Source organism: Propithecus coquereli, unplaced genomic scaffold, assembly GCF_000956105.1.
Source record: "Propithecus coquereli isolate 6110/MARCELLA unplaced genomic scaffold, Pcoq_1.0 Scaffold282, whole genome shotgun sequence".
Taxonomy (NCBI): domain Eukaryota; kingdom Metazoa; phylum Chordata; class Mammalia; order Primates; family Indriidae; genus Propithecus; species Propithecus coquereli.
Window position 1 is genome coordinate 2,382,149 of NW_012148419.1, and position 19,428 is coordinate 2,401,576.

Here is a 19,428-nt window from a genome sequence, read left to right on the forward strand (position 1 = left end):
GAGGACGGTTTTATATCTGGGTTCTCAGTTCTGTTCCACTGGTCAATGGCTCTATTTTTGTGCCAGTACCAAGCTGTTTTGATTACTACAGCCTTATAAAAAGCTGTTGTTATTATTTATTATGTGCTGGTTGCATACCCAGTGGTGAACAACAAGGTATAAAAGGAAGGGACTGCTGGAAACATTGGGGAGGGCACAGAACTGGCAGGCTGTCACTACATAGAAGGACGTAAAAGATTTCACTTTTTTTCACAGAAGACAGTGATACAGGTTCATTGTCTTCTGTATCAATATCAGGATGATGGGCTCAGGGTATCACATTTGGTTTTACATGACATTTGCAAAGTGTTGAGTATAAATTCTAAGATAGTAATGTCTAGTGTGTTAACCCATTGCATCATCACAGCATGTAATCAGGTTTTCTTGAACAAAACACAATTATGGATTGTAATTATATCTGTGGAAGTTGAGGCAGGGGTTCCTGCTTGTTTGGTGGGCTGTTGTAGGTCTGTAGCTGCTCCCCCACTGGTCCTTCCAGGTGGCAGATAAGGGGTCTCAGGAATCTCTTTGCAAAGCTCTACTTTACAGATTAATTCTTCTCTCATCAGTGTACTCCTATTGCATTTCTCACATAGCCACTTCTTATCATCCCCCAAATGAGCAATCTAAGAGACAAGGTAAAAATTTCAGTGCATTTTATGACTAAGCCATAGAATTCATGCACCATCTCTTTCATGGTATTATGTTAGTCAAGGCAGTTAAAGGCCTTCTCAGATTCAAGGAAAAGAAAAATACACCTCCTCTCCCTTTATAGAGGATGTTAACATCACATTTTAAGAAGAGAATGTAGGATGGAATGTATTTTGTTGTGGTCATATTTAGAAAATGCAATCTGCTCCAATGTGAACACCATGTAACCCACACAAAGTGCTCACAAACATTAACTATTATTAATATCAATAAATGTTTTCTTAAAGAATAAATCAATATATCTTTCTTTGGCTAGAGCTTCAAGCTGTAGTTAAAAAAAATATTTACTTGTGAATTGTCAGTTTGAGCCTGCCTTGTCTGCATCTACCTGCTACCTGCATAAGGACCCCATGAAATTGAAGAAGTTTTAAATTTTACTTTTTAACTTGAAACCATTTCAAATTTACAGAGGCTTTAAGAGTAGTACAAGGAACTCTGTAAACCCCTCTGGAATCATCTGTCTTAACATTTTGCCTCATTTTCTTTTGTATTCTCCTCTCCTCTCCTTCTTTTCCATTTGAGTGTTAGTTTCAAACATCGTTCCCCTTTACCACTTACAGACTCATAGTACCTTATCAAATTCAGAAAGTTTAATATTGATATAATGCTGTTGATTAACACATAGACTGTATCTCAAGTTTCAGTAATTGCCCTAATAATGTTTTTATAGCAGTTGAATTTCTCCCTGAACCAGCATCCAATCCAGGACCACGGACTGCATCTAGTTGCCATGTCTCATTAGTCCTTTTAATTTGAAACGATCCCTCAGTTTTGTCTTTTAGGACATTGATATTTTTGAAGTAGATAGGCCAGACATTTGCTGGAAATAGCACTCAGTTTGGGTTTGCCTCAGGCTTACACACAATTAAGTTCAGATTATGCATTTTTGGCCAACATGCCGCGACAGTGATATTGTGTCCTTAGCTGTATATCACCTTAGGAGGCACTCATTGTTGGTGACAGTAACTTTGATCACTTTGATAAGGTGTTGACTGCCAGGTAGGCCCACTATAAAACTACCATTTCTCTTTGTAATCTGTGGGAAGATATTTTGAGACTTTAATATCTTGTCCTCGTCAAACTTTAACCCAATAACTTTAGCATTCATTGATGAATCTTGACTGAATCAGTTATTACTATGGTTTTTTAAAAAGGTGATTTACTAACTTTAATCATTTCTATTTCTTTCTACTTTTATTAGATGGATTCTTGTTTTTATTAAATGAATTAGAATTCGATACTACCAGTTAATTCATTTTGAAGCTCCTATTTTTCCAAATTTGGCCAGTGTATACCCTTAAATCTGTCCCTAAGCCCTTTTGACATATCCCTCATCATGTTTTGAGTACTTCCTTACTTTTAAGTGTAATAAGGTATTCCAAACCCTTCTTGGACCCAGCCATCCTCCCTCAGGGAATCTTGGTTCTTTTTAGTGAGGAATGGCACTTAGAAACAAAGATCTGTGAAGAAGCATTTGTGTAGGTCATTTAATACTGAGGCTATTCAGGCAAAAACTAGTTAAGTATCGGGTCTATGAAACAAAGTCTTATTTACATCAGAAAGTGTGAAGACATTAGGGCACTTCTTGACCCTTGCTTAAGGTGTTCTATATACAATCTTATTTTTACATTCAATCAATTGCAAAACATTAGAATAAGAGCCATAGTCCTGAGCTTAATGGAAGTGAGACTCTATTGAACACTGTGCCAGAGGGTAGAGAAATTGCAAGATAGCAAGAAGTCAAGACCCCAGAAGGAGGTCCAGCACTTGTGTGGGGCATCTACTCTTTAGAAAACTGGTCAGAACCAGTAGACAAACAGCCTCATTTTGAAACAGTGGCTGTTTGTACCATCTGGACTTAACCAATTCTAAAACTCAGTTGGTGTTCCAAGCCTAGTATGGTCTTGGAGACCATTTGTGGTTTTTGGCTCAAGCTCCATTTCAAGGGAGTCCAATCCGTCTATGGGATCAGATTTCCCTGCCTTGCACTGAACTCGGTTAGTTCTTGTCCATCCTGGAGCTTCTATGACTTAGTCTCCTGGTTATTTCGGACAGGAGACATTGGAAAAATAGAAGGAGCCCTGGTCCCTGATACTCACTAATTATTCCTCTTTTGATGACTTTAATTGACTTGCTGTGTAGCTCTAAGTCCCTTCTCCTATCTAGGCCTCAGTTTCCTTATTTGTAAAATAAGAAGCTAAGGCAAAATCATCTGTAAGTTCCCATCTAGCTTTCATGTTCTATGAAAACTTCTCTGCCTAAAATCCTTAAAGTGCAAATTAAACTCGCAGATCAAGATAAATGGCCAGAGGAGCTGGATGCATTACAGAATTAAAGACTTCAGAGCCCCAGTAAGCCTGCTTTTTGGAGCATGCTTTCTTTTTACAGCTGTGAAGAGAGAAATCAGCACACAAGCTATAACTTCATATGACTAATGGTAACCATGGCGACCACTAAATATTCCTTCTAGACCTTGCATCTGCACAGCTCACTGAAGCAGAGGAAATAAACATTGCTGTTTTGAAAAATGGTAAAGATAATCTGAACCAGCTACAGGCTAGGAAGGAAAGGAGAGATCATACACCTGAAGGTCATGCCATTTCACTTCATTATCTTCTCAGGGCTTTGTTTAACTTCAGAAGGCATTTGGTACCAACTGAATGGATAGGTCACAGGCCTGAGGGATTTAGCATTAGGTTACTGAAACACTTGACTAATTTTTAAAGAAGCTCCTGGGGTTTTGATAATGTTTTCTAGGTTTGTGTGATGACTGCTATGTTCAAATCCCAGAAGTGAACATCAGAACACCAAAAAAGAATCCCTCAAGCATTCAGCAGTTCTTGATGTCAGGTCATATTATTAGTTTAAGGGAAGAGTGGGTAGAAAACTGGCCAAGGTCAGAGAGGGGACTGAGAAACTGAGAAACCAGGCAGAGGCTAGAGTGAGGAGGTTTGTGTGCACAAGAAAGTAGGGGATGGAAAGGCATGGTGAGGCAGACTGGGCATCAGAGATCGTGCTTGGAGAGCAGGAACATGGGCAAGGGGACTGTGCCATGCGAAGCCTGCAAATTAGACAAAGAGAATGGACAAGAGGTAGATAGCACTTTGGGGAAAACATGGGGCAACAGCCATGAATACTAAAACCAGTGGTCCAGCCAATGAGAGCCATACAGGAAGTGTAAACAAGTGAATTAGTCCTGAGTGGTTGCCGCCTGTAAAGACCTGGAGAGGGTGTGTCTTGTCTGAAGATGGCAGACTATTGTTGCCATGGGAGATTACACATCCAGGGCTCTCATTTGTTAAGAGAAGCAAGAAATCTGGATTTTTTTTTTAAATGTAAAATTCCTTAATTGTGTGATGCTAACATGGTGTACCGTTTCACATCCTCTAAAATCATAGTAACATTTTGAGAATAAAAATAGAAAATGGTAGAGAAATGAGGTTCTGTACCATGATCCAAACAATGACAAGAGACCAAAAACACTCCAAATTCAATCAAGTTGACCTGAATCTGGAACCTCAGGGAGGCACAACTGTGATGGTCTCTGATTACACTGAAGGAATTGCATTGTGCTTGGTTTGGAGAAAGAATATCAACAGAAGCAAGATAATCTGCACGGTAGTTTTAAAAGCAGTATCTAGGGTGACACACATGGCCATCTGTCTCCAGCACCAGAGGCTGCAAGCACCTCTCCCAGTGGCTACTCAGTGTTCCTAAAGTCATCTCCCACAGCTGTCTTCCCCAACTATTTTCACCCTGAATTGCAATCCAAGAACCCAGCCCTGTGTCAGTCCTATGCTTATTCTAGTCTGGGGTCTGCAGACAAGTCATAAACACCTGACTAGAGTGGGGAGTGAGGGACAGAGAGTGGGTGGGCAGTCTCTGACATAAGGCGAGAAACCAACACGTGCAGACACGACCACTATCCTATCTGGTACGTTACCCTACAAGGGACTAGTCTGGTTATTGCCTGATTAAACTTAGTGCCTGGGCTTCAACAGGAAGCAGTGGATCACTTTACCCTTTTGAAAACTATGATTACTTTTTAGATTACAAATTAAAGGGAAATCTGAAAGACTGAGAAAAGAAGAGTAACTTGTAATCATAAGGTGAAATAGAGATGAAGAGACATTTCACAGAAAAAGATACACCAGGATAAAATGTTTTCTTTAGGAAATTACTTTGATGCAAAGGGAGTCTTGTAAGTACCGCACCAGGCAAGTTATTAGAGAAGTCACAGAGCAGAAAGGCTCATAGTTTGAATGAATATGTTGGAATCATGTTGTTCATTGAATCAATTTAAAACAGAAATGAGGAGAAATAACAACATAACTCACTTAGAGCAGAGCACAGAAAGACCATACTACCTGAATCCTGTGCTACACAGTGTTCATACGTCCTGTCTCTGTGCCACACCAACTTTCCCTCCTGGTGACATGGATATGAGGACCAGAGTTAAGGGGGAGCAAGAAGATCAGCAGATGGAAGACGCTTGGAGCTGGGGCATATTTCCTCTGTGGCAGGGATGCATGGGCAGGTACACCTGGACACAGCTGCAGCTCAGATTAACTTGATGAGTATTCGTGTATTTATTTGCAGTTTCTTCATAGAGAATATTAGGGGCCAAATGGGACCATAATGGGTGTCACGAATGTGTGTTTTATTCAGTAATGACATAGCCCTCAATCTAGAAGAGGCATGATTTGTGCCTTACTAATACTTGAGGTTTTCTTGTGTAGCTTTTGAGCCATGGACATTGGTTGGGGGCGATGGTCTGCTCAGGTATTGGGGTCCCCTAACCCTTTACTAGGAAGGGCTTCAGTTGGAAGGCAGGAAATGGCAGCCAGATAGAGACTCACTGCTGCCTCTGTGTGAAGAGAGTTTCGTGCTTCCCCATAAAACCCGGAATGGGCATATAAAACGGTAGCCAGGGTTGGAAGGTGTCTAGTATGAGTCCCCCACTAAAGAAATATTTGCATGGGGCCGTTAGGCCTGTAAAGGCCCCCAACTGCAAAGAGGAGAGTAAATGTATGGCATAAGATGAGCTGATGACAGAAGTCCAGGGAACACCAACATTTAAAAGGCAGATGGAGAAAGGGGAATAAACACATGAAGGGGAGGAAGCAACAACAGTCGGGGAGCTTGAAGAGCCAGGAGAAGATGCCAGGCTGCCCCATGGATCCTCGCTAAAATTAAAGGGCTGCTCCAGTACTAACAGTGAGAATATGTGGGTGGGTAGTATAACTATCTAGAAGGGAGGGTGAGGGGCCAAGGCTAGGGTAGCTCCTGCCATTCAGAATGGAAGGTAAGGGAGACGGAGATAGCCCAGTCCTGAGTGCTTCTTACTACACACTGGAAAGAGTGGTGGTGTTTTCAGGAAACCAAAGTGCCATTTTGGGTTCCCACATTTGAGATCATATCACTCCAGAGTAGGGGTTTATAGCATCCCGCTACCTGCCACTTTCTTTCTTTCTGCACTTCTAAGGGGTTTGCGTATGTGCACATTTGTTTTCAGATGTCTAATTCTGACTCAGAAAATTGCTGGTTTCAACTCTTTTGCCAGATGGCTGAGGAAAGAGCAATTGACTGTTAGTGCTAAATGCCTGTGTCAGAGCCCAAAGCAGCCGATTTCAATTAACATAAAAAGCAGAACAGATCTCCTATCGTGCAAATGTAAAATGATGGGAGAATGAAACCTCATCCTAGCTGAAAAAGGCAAACACACTGCATCTTTTCTCCTCTCAGATGCTGGCCACACTGTTGGGTTGCTGGGGTCTGTATATAAATGAGAGGGGAATATAAATCAGTTCCTATAAGACTCTAATCCCCAGAACACCACCTGTGCCCTTGGTTCTTTTCTGCTTAGCTGGCAGGGAGTGGTCCTCCAAGTCACATGGCGGAAATCTTTTGTTTATTTGTTTGGGTGGATGGAGCACACCATGGTTGTTTTCAACACAGTTTCCTGTCTTCTCAAATGAGATTTATTTCATAGAAATGAGCAGTGCTAATCTTTCAGTGGATGATATAAAAAAAGAGTTCTTGATTTTTTACTTTTGCTTTTTAAAATTTAGTTTTTGGTATGTATTCCACTTTAAGAGGTCAAAATAAAAATGAAATAAAAAAATCTAGTTGGAGATATGTTGTGCCCATCCCTCTCTCCCTGTTTCTTTCTGCCCTTAATAAGTAATCATTTCAATTGGTCTCTTGCTATTTTTCTAGTGTTTCTTAATGCATATACAAGCCTATGTATATATTCTTATTTCTTCTTTTTCCCCAGGAAAGATGGCATATTACAGACACCATTTTGCACCCTGAGTTTTTATTACTGAACAATAGATTTTGGAGATCTTTCCATATTAATACATAGAGAGCTTCTTCATTCTTTTTTATTTCTACATCATATTCCATTATATAGACACACCATAGTTCATTTGACCAGTCCCCTGTTTTCAGACACTTAGGGTGTTTCCAGTTTTTTTGCTATAACAAACAGTTGTCCAGTGTATATCTTTATATATAATGTCCATTGTATATATTTATATAACATAGTATATATATAATATATATATATGTCCTGTGATATATGTACAAGAGTAACTACAGGATAGATTTCCAGAAGTAGCATTGTGGTTCAGATGCATCTGTAATTTTTGTAGATATTGCCAGAAACCCTTACATGGGGGTTGACCATTTTGCATTCCTTGTAGTACACATGATAGTGTCTATTTCTCTGTGGCTGGAGTAACTGAGTGCTATCAAACTGCTATCAAGGGTTTTTTGTTTGTTTTTGTTAATCTGATAGGTAAGCTCAAGATAGTTTTAATTGGCATTTCTCTTATTATTCTTTCTTGAGATGACAGTACATTCTTATTTTTCTTTGCTGTCATGATCTCTCAGACAAGGATCATGAACTGATGATGGCTGGTGGGGAGCGGGTAGGGATCCTTTCCAGGCGCTCCCCTCTTGGGCTGTAAGGACTTGGTAAGATTCTAGGTCCTTTGCCATATCCTCATGTATCAGTTTTATTACGCTATGTTTCCCTATAGTGATTAGTAATTGTAATAATAACCAACATTTATTGAGTGCTTACTATATTCTAGGCACTATCCTAAGTATTCTCTATATTCATTTATTCTTCAAAAAACACTTTATGAAAGAGAGATGTTATAATCTGTATTCAGATGAGGAAACTGAGGCACAGAAATGTCAGTAGCTTGCCTAAGGTCACAAAGGTAGAATGTAAACGATCTGACCTGGGATGAACAGTCATCCTGGTTTTTTGTTTGTTTGTTTTTCTGGGTCTATCCTGCTTTTATCACTGAAAGTTCTATTTTCCTGGAGACCCCTCAGCCTGGGTAAACTGGGACAGTTGGTCACCTGAGTCTGGCCCCACAGTCCTTGCCTGTAACTATTACATTCCTCTTAAGACCAAAAGAGCATGCATATGTGCAATCGGGAACGGAGGAGGTGGTGTTGCTATGGCACCATGTGTGAGACTCTTAATTTGCAGATTCCTATTTTTATTCAATTAGCCTGATACTAAGGGAGCAGGAGAAAAGGGAGTGGGGTCATTCCCTCAAGCATGTAACAGCAGAAATGGCCACAAGGTGAGAACAGCTAACGCAGCTGCTATCATGAGAAACCTGTGTGGAAGTCTAGTAAAAAAAACCCAATAATTATATTGTCTTGTCACTACAGTAAGTGAACAATTTGCATGCGTTAGCTCAATTACTCCTCAGAGTGGCCCTATGAGATAGGCACTAATATCACATGCGGTGGGCCTGTTATAATCACATGAACTGTCAAAGGCAGAAAGCTTTCCCCGGCTGGTGGCAAATGGGGCTGAAGTGGGAATAATGATGGTTGGGGAAATTGGAAGCATGAGGAGTATTTGACACACTGTTGTTAGCTTTGAGGATGCGAGGAGTATGAGTGGCCCTTAGGGGCTGAAAGCAGACCCAGCTGACAGCTAACAAGGGACTGGGGACCTCACTCCTGCAAGTTCCAGGAAATGAATTTGGCTAATGGCCAGGACAAGTTTGGAAGCTGATGCTTTCCTAGAGCCTCCAGACAACACCCCAGCATGACCAACACCTTGATTTTAGTCTCGTGAGAGAGACCTTAAGCAGAGAACCTAGTGAAGACCACTTGGATTTCTGACCTTCAGAATTGTCAGATAACAAATGGATGTTATTTTTAAGTCACCAAAGTCGTGGTTTTCTTGTTTATATCACAACAGAGAACTAATAAACGTCTCTATCCAGATTTCCTAGCATGCTGACTTTCTAGCTTGTGGCCTTTGGTGCTGCATCCTACACTGAGGAAATGGTTTCCACATCTTTCTTCCCTCTTCATTTCAAGCAGTTACACCACACTGGGAGTCTCCAGTTGTATTGTCCTTTCTACTCAAACTCCTGTGAGGATGCTGCTGCTGGTCTTGGGTTGTCACCATCTCTGTCCATCACCTTACCATTGCTACAGGCCCCCGTTTTGCTTATTGATCATGTCCTTATTATTTCACTTGTCCTACTCTCTGACAGTACTCATCTAAGCCAATGTCTCTCTGGCTCCTCTTTGATTAAGTCCAAAGAAACTTTCTCTTCAACCTTAAGGTACTTTTATCTCTGTTCTGATGACCCAATCTGTTTGTCCTGATTTCTCCCATGCAGATATATAAATTAGAACCCAGCATGACCTGGGCCCACTTATCGGGGGGTCCCACACCTGTGCTGACTTAACACCTAACCATATCACACTGTATTGCCTTTGGCTGTTTATTATTTGTCTTTCATATTGGGTTATAAAACCAGTAAGGGCAACACTGTGTCTTCGTCATTTCTAAAACTTCAGTGTATATCCCAGGGCCTCATGTATAGTTAGTACTTAACTAACACTAGAACGGAAATGAAATAGTAACCCATTACCAACATGATAGTAAGGTAACAGTTTTCATAACTGGGTATACTTTTTTTGGTATATGTATTATATCAGAGACATTTAATGACTTCTCTAAAGAAACTTCATAGTCAGAAACATTGTTATCAAGGAAAACCATTAAAATGTATAAGCAAATATGAGCTCTGTAATGAGCAAAGTACTTGCGGTATTTTGATCAATTAATATTTTTTTCAAAGTGCTACGGCTTCAGAAGCACAACAGCAGCACCTATTTACATTAAAAAACAACACGCAGTATTAGCTTTCAGGAGCAGTCATGCTTACCAATTTTCATTGTCTACAATAAAATGAATTCGTTGCATTTTATGTTCTCCAATAACCAAAACAATTTTTTAAAATTTATCTGATTAGTTTATTCACCCAATTTCTATTATATACATTTAAAGTATACAACATGTTTTGATATACATACACATAGTGAAATGATTACTACAGTCAAGCAAATTAATATATCTATCATTTCACGTTTACTTTTTTTTTAATGGTTAAAGTATGTAAAATCTACTCACCTGGCAAATTTCCTGTATACAGTACAACCTTGTTAACTAGTCTCATGCTGTACCTTAGACCTCTAGACTTACTTATCCCACATAACTAAAAGTTTGTATTCTTTGACTTCCATCTTTCTATTCCTCCTCCTCCCCATTCCTGTTAACTATCTTTTTATTCTATGTTTCTATGTATTTGAGGTTTTTCGTTTCTTTTTCTTTTTTTAGGATTGCGCTTATATGTGAGATCAAGCAATATTTTACCTTTTGTGTCTGGCTTATTTCACTTAGCATAATGTCCTCTGGGTTTATTCATGTTGTTGCAAATCGCAGGGTCTCCATCTTTTTAAGGTTCAATAATAGTCCATTGTGTGTGTGTGTGTGTGTGTGTGTGTGTGTGTGTGTGTGTGCGTGTGTATGTATCCGTGTATCACAATTTCTTTATCCATTCATCCATCAATAGATGCTTGAGTTGTTTCCATATCAGGTATTGTGAATAATGCTGTGATGAACTTGAGTGTGCAGATATCTTTACAAGGTGGTGATTTCATTTCCTATAGGTATAGTAGAAAATTTCCTCAATATAATAAAGGCCATTTATGAACAGCTAAAATTATAATCAATATGGAAAAACTGAAAGCTTTTTTTTCTAAGATCTGCGATGAGGCAAGGATTCCCACTATCACCACTTACATTTAACACATTCCTGAAAGTACTAGAAAGAGCAATCAGACCAAAGGAAAAAGAAAAGAAAAAAAGAAAGAAAGAAGTAAAGTTATCCCTGTTTGTAGACGACATGATCCTGTATTTAGAAAACCCTAAAGACTCCACAAAAAAACCATTAGAACTAACAAATGTTTTCAGTAAAGTTGCAGGACACAAAATTAGTATAAAAAATGAGTTGCATTTCTTTACATGAATAATGATCTGAAAAAGAAATCAAGTAAACAATTCTATTTATAATAGCATTGATAAGAATAAAATACTTAGTAAGAAAGTTAACTAGGGAAGTGAAAGATCTCTGTACTGAAAACTATAAAACATTGATAAAAGACATTAAAGACGCAAATAAATGGAAAGATATCCCATATTCATGGATTTGAAGAATTAATATTGTTAAAATGTCCATACTACCTAAAACAATATGCAGATTCAGTGCAATCCCACCAACATTCCAATGCATTTTCACAGAAATAGAAGAAATAATTTTAAAATTCATATGAAGCCACAGAAGATCCCAAGTAGCCAAAATAATCTTAAGAAAGAAAAACAAAGTTGGAGGCATCACACTTCCTGATTTCAAATATTATATATTACAAAACAATAGGAATCAAAACAGTATGATACCAGCACAAAAACAGACATATAAACTAATGGAGTAGAATAGAGAGATCAGAAATAAACCCAAGAATATATAGTCAACTAATTTTTGACAAGGCCATCAAAGATGCCACAAGGAAAGAATAGTCCCTTCAATAAATGGTATTGAAAAAATTGGATATCCACATTTAACAAAATGAAACTGGATTCTTATGCCATACACAAAAACAAAATTCAAAGTGGATTAAAGATCTAAATGTAAAACTTGAAACTATAAAAGTCTTAGAAGAAAACATAGGGAAAAACATGATTTGGCCATGGCAAGGATTTTTGGGTATCTCACCCAAAGCACAGGCAACAAAAGCAAAAACAAGTAAGACTATATGAGACTAAAAACTTCTGTACAACAAAGGAGACAATCACCAAAATGAAAAGACAGCCTATGGATTTAAAGAAAATATTTGGGAACCATGTATCAGATAATGGGTTAATATCCCCAAAATATAAGGAGTACATATAACACAATAGCAAAAACAAAAACCAGAATCAAAAATGGGAAAAGGATGTCCATAGACATTTCTCTAAAGAAGAAATAAAAATGGCCAATAGATATATGAAAATGTGTTCAAAATCACTAATCATCAGAAAAATGTAAAACCACAATGAGATATAATCTCACTCCTGTTAGAGCAGCTATTATTCTATTATCAAAAAGTCAAGAGATATTAAGTGTTGGTGAGGGTGTAGAGAAAAGAGAACCCTAGTACACTCTAGGAATGTCGATTGGTGCAGCCATTTTGGAAAACAGTATGGAGGTTTCTAAAGGCATTAAAAATAGAGGCAGTATATGACCCAGCAATGCCCCCTAAATTTTTTCATTCTACTTTTAAATTTAAAAGTTTTTAAAAGTGTCTATTAAATGAAAGGAGAATATAGGACTTATGAAATACCCAGATCCTCTTTTTATGGATTTTTAAATATTTCAGTAGATTTAGGGGGTACAAATGGTTTTTTGATACCCAGATGAATTGCATAGTGGTGAAGTTGGGACTTTTAGTGTACCCATCACCTGAATAGTATACATTGTGCCCGACAGGTAATTTTTGATCCCTCACCCCTCTTCCCACCTTTCCCCCTTTGGAGTCTCCACGGTCTATAATACCATTGCGTATGACCATATATACCCAATGCTTATCTCCCACTTGTGAGTACAGGCGGTATTTTTCTATTCCTGAGATACTTCACTTAGGATAATGTCTTCCAATTCCATTCAAGTTGCTGCTAAAGATATTATTTCATGCTTTTTTATGGCTGAGTAGTATATGGTATACTACTCATGGTATGTAGTACCATGTATAGTACATGGTATATGTACTACATAGTATAGTATAGTACAGTATAGTATAGTATAGTACATGGTAGTACATGGTATATGTATACCACATTTTCTTTATTCCCTCATCAGTTGGTGGGCACTTGGGTTGATTCCATATCTTTGCAATTGTGAATGGTGCTGTGATAAACACACGAGTGCAGGTATCTTTTTAATATAATGACTTCTTTTCCTGTGGGTACATACCCAGTAGTGGGATTGCTAGATCATATGGTAGGTCAATTTTAGTTCTTTGAGGAATCTCCATATTGCTTTCCATGGAGGTTGTACTAGTTTACATTTCCACCAACAGTGAGTAATTGTTCCCTTTTTTACCACATCCACATGAACATCTATTGTTTTTGACTTTTTAATACCACATTCTGACAGCGGTATAAGGTAATAGCTCATTGTGGTTTTAACTTGCATTTCCCTGATGATTAGTGATGTTGAGCATTTTTTGTATGTTGGCCATACGTATATCTTCTTTTGAAAAATGTCTGTTCATCTCTTTTGCCCCCCTTTTAATGGGATTATTTGTTTTTTCTGTGCTAATTTGTTTGAGTTCCTTGTAGATTCTGGAGATTTGTCCTTGCAGATCCTTTTTTGTTGTTCAAGTGTTGATAGGAGGACATTGTGGGGACAAAGTTGAAAGCAATAGCGATGGCAACCAAAGTGACATGAGACTAAGATTAGAACCAGAATTATTGTTGTGAGAAGATAAAATTACACCAGATGCTAGATTTCAAAGAATAAAGAGGAAATGGGAAAAGAAAAACCAAGTTCAGTAGCTAAGAATAGGGCAGGATTAAGGCCCTGAATGGCAAATTGGTGCTTGTTATGTATTACAAGGGGTGAGTGCTCAGTGTGGACATACAGCATACTCATCCTGTCCTTAAGAGATTCAATTCCTAAACATGTAATGGCTGTTACTAAAGTACTCTGTGCGTGTGTGTGTGTGTGTGTGTGTGTGTGTGTGTATGTGTAGGGAGAATGAGAGATAAGCAATTCATGGAAAGATGTTCACACAAGTTGGAGCAGAGTGGGAAGTTATTTCTGAATGAAAATACAAATTATATATGGATACAGGTTGTTTCCCTTTTCTTAGAGTGAATTTTACTGATTTTATCTAAACAATTTATTCTTTACAAACTTGGGGGCTAGGAGAAGAAACCTTTTTTTATGTGAAAAGCTATTTTAGCTATGAAAAGAACAAAAGGTCTTTGGTGAAACTAGCAATGTAACCCTTGGGCTCAATTCATGAAAATGTGTACGCTAGCCACATAACTCTCGCTAGCTGTTAAGCTGTCTCCAGTGCCTGCTCAGTCAATGCTTCAGAGTATTCTATCACCCCCATAACATCCTACAATGTTTTCAGAGCTGATGTTGGAATTTTTTGAGGCTATCTCTGTAAATAATAAAGTTTCCATTCAATAGGTTTTACTTCAGTGTCTAACTGGAAAATTTACTGACACTACCCAACTTTCTTCTCTCTCTTTAGGTTTATTCCAATACTAACTCTGGCCTGTTTCTCTCTTAAAAAATAAGAGAGAAGGAAGGACCTCAGTTTAGGTTCCACTGCTAAAAATGATGCCTTGGTGGGTAAACTTCACCAGTATTTAATCTTATCAATAGATAAGATTAAATTCTTTTGTAGGCCTCAAAACAATTTTAGTTCTCTTAGGAACCTCTAGCTTGAGAGTTTTAGCTGGGCCTTTGATGATTCTTAGGCCTTAGGAATAGGCTTAGATGGGAGAATACTGGGTTTTTGCTCTGTAGGTATAGGATTCATTTTTTTATTTGGGTAAAAAATTTGTTTTTGACCTTTTAAGTTTATGCTATTGTGGTTTGATTATAGTAACAGCTTCATTGCTATCAATTATTAATGGAGGTGGTGATGGTGATGTAATCTCGCAAAACCAGGTGGCCTTAACAGGTTTTAACCTTGCTTCCTCATTCCTACTCAACCCAGTGTGACTAGCTCCTGATATTTTCAATGTTATTAAGGTCTTGGATCATTGGAAGTGAAACACAAATTTTAAAAAAATCTCACCAGAAATTCTAAAGTATTATAATTCATAAACTAACTATTTTTATGATCCTGGGCACCATACTTTATCTAATCAGACACTTTCACTGGAAAAACATCTGTTGGATTCAGTTTACATTTACATGGTTGGTGAACAAAAGAATTGCTGGGTAATTTTAATGCCTTGTTTTTTGGTTATTATTTACTGTAACATGTAAAATTTAGCCACTTCAATGTCTGATCTTCTAAAAAGATAAGATACAGGGAGTATCATTCATTTACTCTTTCATTTATTTAGTCAATAATATTTACTGAGTGCCCACCATGTGCTACATACTGTGTTAGCTGCTAGAACTACATCAGTAAAGAAAACAAACTCTCTTGACACTTATATTTTAATTGGGAATATAGATAGTAATGAAATAAAGTAAGAGATAAGTACTATTGAGATAAGAGTATACTGTGAGTGAGAGTGAGTAGACAGTTAAAAAAATGAGAATTCCTAAAAAGGTAGGTAGATAATATATTTATAATAACTATAATAAAATAAGGCACAGTAGTATATCACATAGCTGTTGACCATCTGGATACCTGATATTTATTATGATGACTTTCCATTTTCCTTTAGCTTTTGATTCCCATTGTTTTTTTTTTTTTCAGGTTTTCTATTATATAGAACATCAAGGGAGAAAAAAAAAAGATGAGATTGTAGAACTTTTGACCCAAAGTTATTTTAAAGATGATCTAATCTAATTCTCTTCATGTTGTAGGTAATAAAATTGAAGCTTAGAGAAATTACCTGGCTTGTTCAAGGCTTCACAGCTAGTTACACCTAATTATAATTATCTATTGCTCATCCCTGTGGATTTTTAGTGAGTGGTGCATCTCTAGGCTTTTAATTTATAAAGCCCCTTATCTGGACTTTCATGATCTCATATGTGATCAACACTGAGATAACCCAAGGTCTCTAGACTCCAGGGGTTACTTCCTATTTAACACCAAATAACAGCTTATAAGCTCTCTTCCCATCTCAAATCAGCAATAAGTCTAGCTTTTAATGGGCTTTCGCGCACCTCTTCTCTGTCTGGCTTGATGTTCTAGGCTTCTCTACGGGTGGATTCTAGTAGTTTCAAACTGATTCCCGAGGCTGCTGCAGATCTGCTCACATTGCTGAAGTCTCTGTATGGACACAGTTAATTTTCTAATCATGTCTAAGACCAGGTTATATAGTTACCAAAATATTACCAAAGATTTGGGGATAACAGAAGAGAATTACTCTGCAGAAGGGGAAAGTAACCTGGATATTAGGAATCACTAGAGTTCATTGGCAAATCCCTCAAGAAGAGGTCTCCTGTTTTCATCTTTCAACCTTCCTCTAAGTCCAGTCCTACCACTGTATTATAGGGAGTAGCTTAACACACCATGACTTTGACCATGTCCCTCTGCAGGGAGGTAGCTAAGCTCCCAACAAAAAACCGGGTCCCTTTGGTAGAGTTGCAAGGGATAAGAAAATAATAGAGAAAAATGGAAAATAAAAGAAATAAAAGAATACACAAAGATATAACTTTATAAGTTTATGGCAATTATAGGCAAAGCGGGATCTCAGGGGGCCTAGACCTTCTCCGTGGGTCTCAAAAAGCCCCGAATGGGGTCTTACATGGTAACTTATAGGGAATAGTGATTAATTGCCAGGAGTAACAGATTTACATAACAACAGGTAGTTCCTCTCAGGTTAACAGATTTTCAAAAGGCTTCTACAGATCCTTTAACTAATTCTATCTACGTGAGCAAATGGTTATAAAATCTTTCAAAGGTTAACTTCTAAGTTCTAAGGCAAGTTTATCACTTAACAGAGGGGTTAAACAGAGATATGTTGGCTCCATATTTATTAGGTTATTGTGAATGGGGATAGGTAGTCAAAAGTGTTAAAACAAGAGCTTTGCTTTTAGCCACTCGGGCAGCTGTCTGTTCCGGGGGGCACTCCATTGTCAGCTCTCATCCTGTAGTTTTTAACAGATTCACTTTGCTTTACAAAGCAAATCCAAACCTTTAGGTCTGAGAAACGCGGCACCTTGTGGCATACAGCCGCTACTGTCTTTCAGAGACGCCCTTCTGAGTGTAACAGCATTTGAAATGCAACCAACACATTCACATATTCCTTCAGGGCAAAGCTCTGAGAAACTCCCAAGACAAATCCTGTCTGCAAACGCATTTATTTTAATTCATGGAACAACATCCCTCCTGTCGTATCTGTTGGGCTTTCATTGGCCTTAGAAAGTCAAGAAAATTCTTTCTCCCCCAAGAGAGACTCTTCAGTGCACAGTGATGATAAACTTGGACTAAATCACACAGAGCAGTTTACTCTTCATAGTCTCCAGTCCAGATTTGAATTTGGGGTTTATTTATTTATTTTTAGATCATTTCTTTTTTTATTTTAATACATTTAGGGGTGCAAGTGGTTTTTGGTTACATGGATGAATTGTATAGAGGTGATGTCTCGGTTTTTAGTGTACTCATCACCCAAATAGTGTACATTGTACTTAATAAGTAGTTCTTCTTCCTTCACTGCTCTCCCATCCTCCCCCCTTGTGAGTCTCCAGTGTCCATCGTACCATCTACATTGGGCTTTAATTTTATTTTTACATCATCAAAATTTTTCCAATAAGCTTTTTTCCTAAGACTAAAGAGTACCTCCCCACCCCTCACCATGAATGATGCCTCCACTTCCAACTAAATTAAGAGCAAACAAAAAACTGTTGACTGCTTTGAAAAACTGTCTCCCATACCTAAGAGCCAACTATCAAAATTTTAGTTCTTACTGTGTCAAATTTCTGAACCTCATCTTACATGATAATCTGCAGAATTCCCTCTACTTCTTCACTAGTAGCTGCCTTCCATTATCATTGTCAAAACTTGTTTCAAAACTCAACCTTCCCTAGAAGCCTGATTAACCTCATGTCCTTCTACTCAGCATTTTATTCTTAGCACTTAGGTGTTCAGTTTGGATGCCACGATGCCATATTCCTTCATTTGTGTGTTCTAGTGCTAATTAGGACACAAGTACTTTAAGGACAGTTCCTTTTTTTCTGATTCCCTCACTCCCCGCTCTCCACGTTCCACAACAATGCTTGTTTAGTGCTCAACAAATATGATTTATTTCTTGGCATGCTAAAATCTACTGTTTATCCCCCAAACATTGCTAAAGGCCTTACACTTACCACAGTGACATTTCTGTTTTGATAGTGTCCTTCATTTCACCTTCCTGGTGAATTTGTCCCAAGTTTAGTCCCCACTCCTTGTCATATGGATTCGGGCATTACAACCTGATGAAATTCCCATCCAAAAGCATAGTTTAGATCTCATTTGACATGAGAAAATGTAATCTTTAAATTTCATGCTATAATTTCCAGTTGTATAACCCAATGGAAAAATAGCATGTTGAGATGCTGGAGATTGAACTGAAGACAGGGAGCCACACTGGCAGTGCTTTCTCCAGGAAGACTGCAGGGCCTTGTGTGGAGAGGCAGGGGATGCTGGTGATCTTAGAGCATAGCTGGAGTTGTAATCAGAGCCTGAAAAGCCAGTGGAGGGGAGTGCACAGGCAAAGGGATCACATCCACTGGCTGGGTTTTATTAAGAGGAAAATGATGAGCTAAGGAATAGATGCTGGCAAGGCCTGGGCCACTACAACCTCAGGCCCAAGCATGGCCTGAAAACACACAACAGGAGGAGAAGGTGAAGAGATGGGATCAAGGAGCAAGGACTAAATTTTGCAGCTGTCAGGTGAACTCAGTGTCATGTAAATGTTATTTACAATTTTTAAGTCAGTAAAATGAAATAGTAATGTATCTAATATATGTCTTCATTACTCACCCCTGTGCCCAGCCTCACTCTGTCCTTCTTTTAATATTTAATACTACAGGAACAAACATTCAGCGAACTTTGACTTTCTAAAGTTTGAAATCATGAATATGCTCAAAACAACTGATTGATATCTTGGAAATTTTTGGTTATTTACTTAATCTAATTGTATTTTTCTTAAAAAGAGGAAAATTATCTCTGATTAGAAATAAACAAGATTAATCCATGGTAGAAATCTAGAACCTACACATCTACAATAATTTTAATATTATCCAAAATTACTTCTCTGGGTGTCAAAACTTGTACATATCTATACATAGTTGATTAAAGTGACGTGTAGCTAACAATATGGAGCGAACACATCTGGAGCCAAACAGCTTGGCTTCCCATCCCACCTCTGGGCTTCGTTAATTGTGTGACCTGGGCAAGTTACCTGGCCTAGTGGGCTTTCAGTTTCCCCGTCTTTTATATGAAGCTGGTGATAATAGTTCAGTTGACCTTTGAATAACATGGGTTTGAACTTGTGGGTTTTTTTTTTTCCCCCAATAAACATATTGGAAAAGTTTTGGGAGATTTGTAACAATTTGAGAAAACTAACAGAAGAACTACATAGCCTAGAAATATTGAAAAAATTAAGAAAATGTTAAGCAT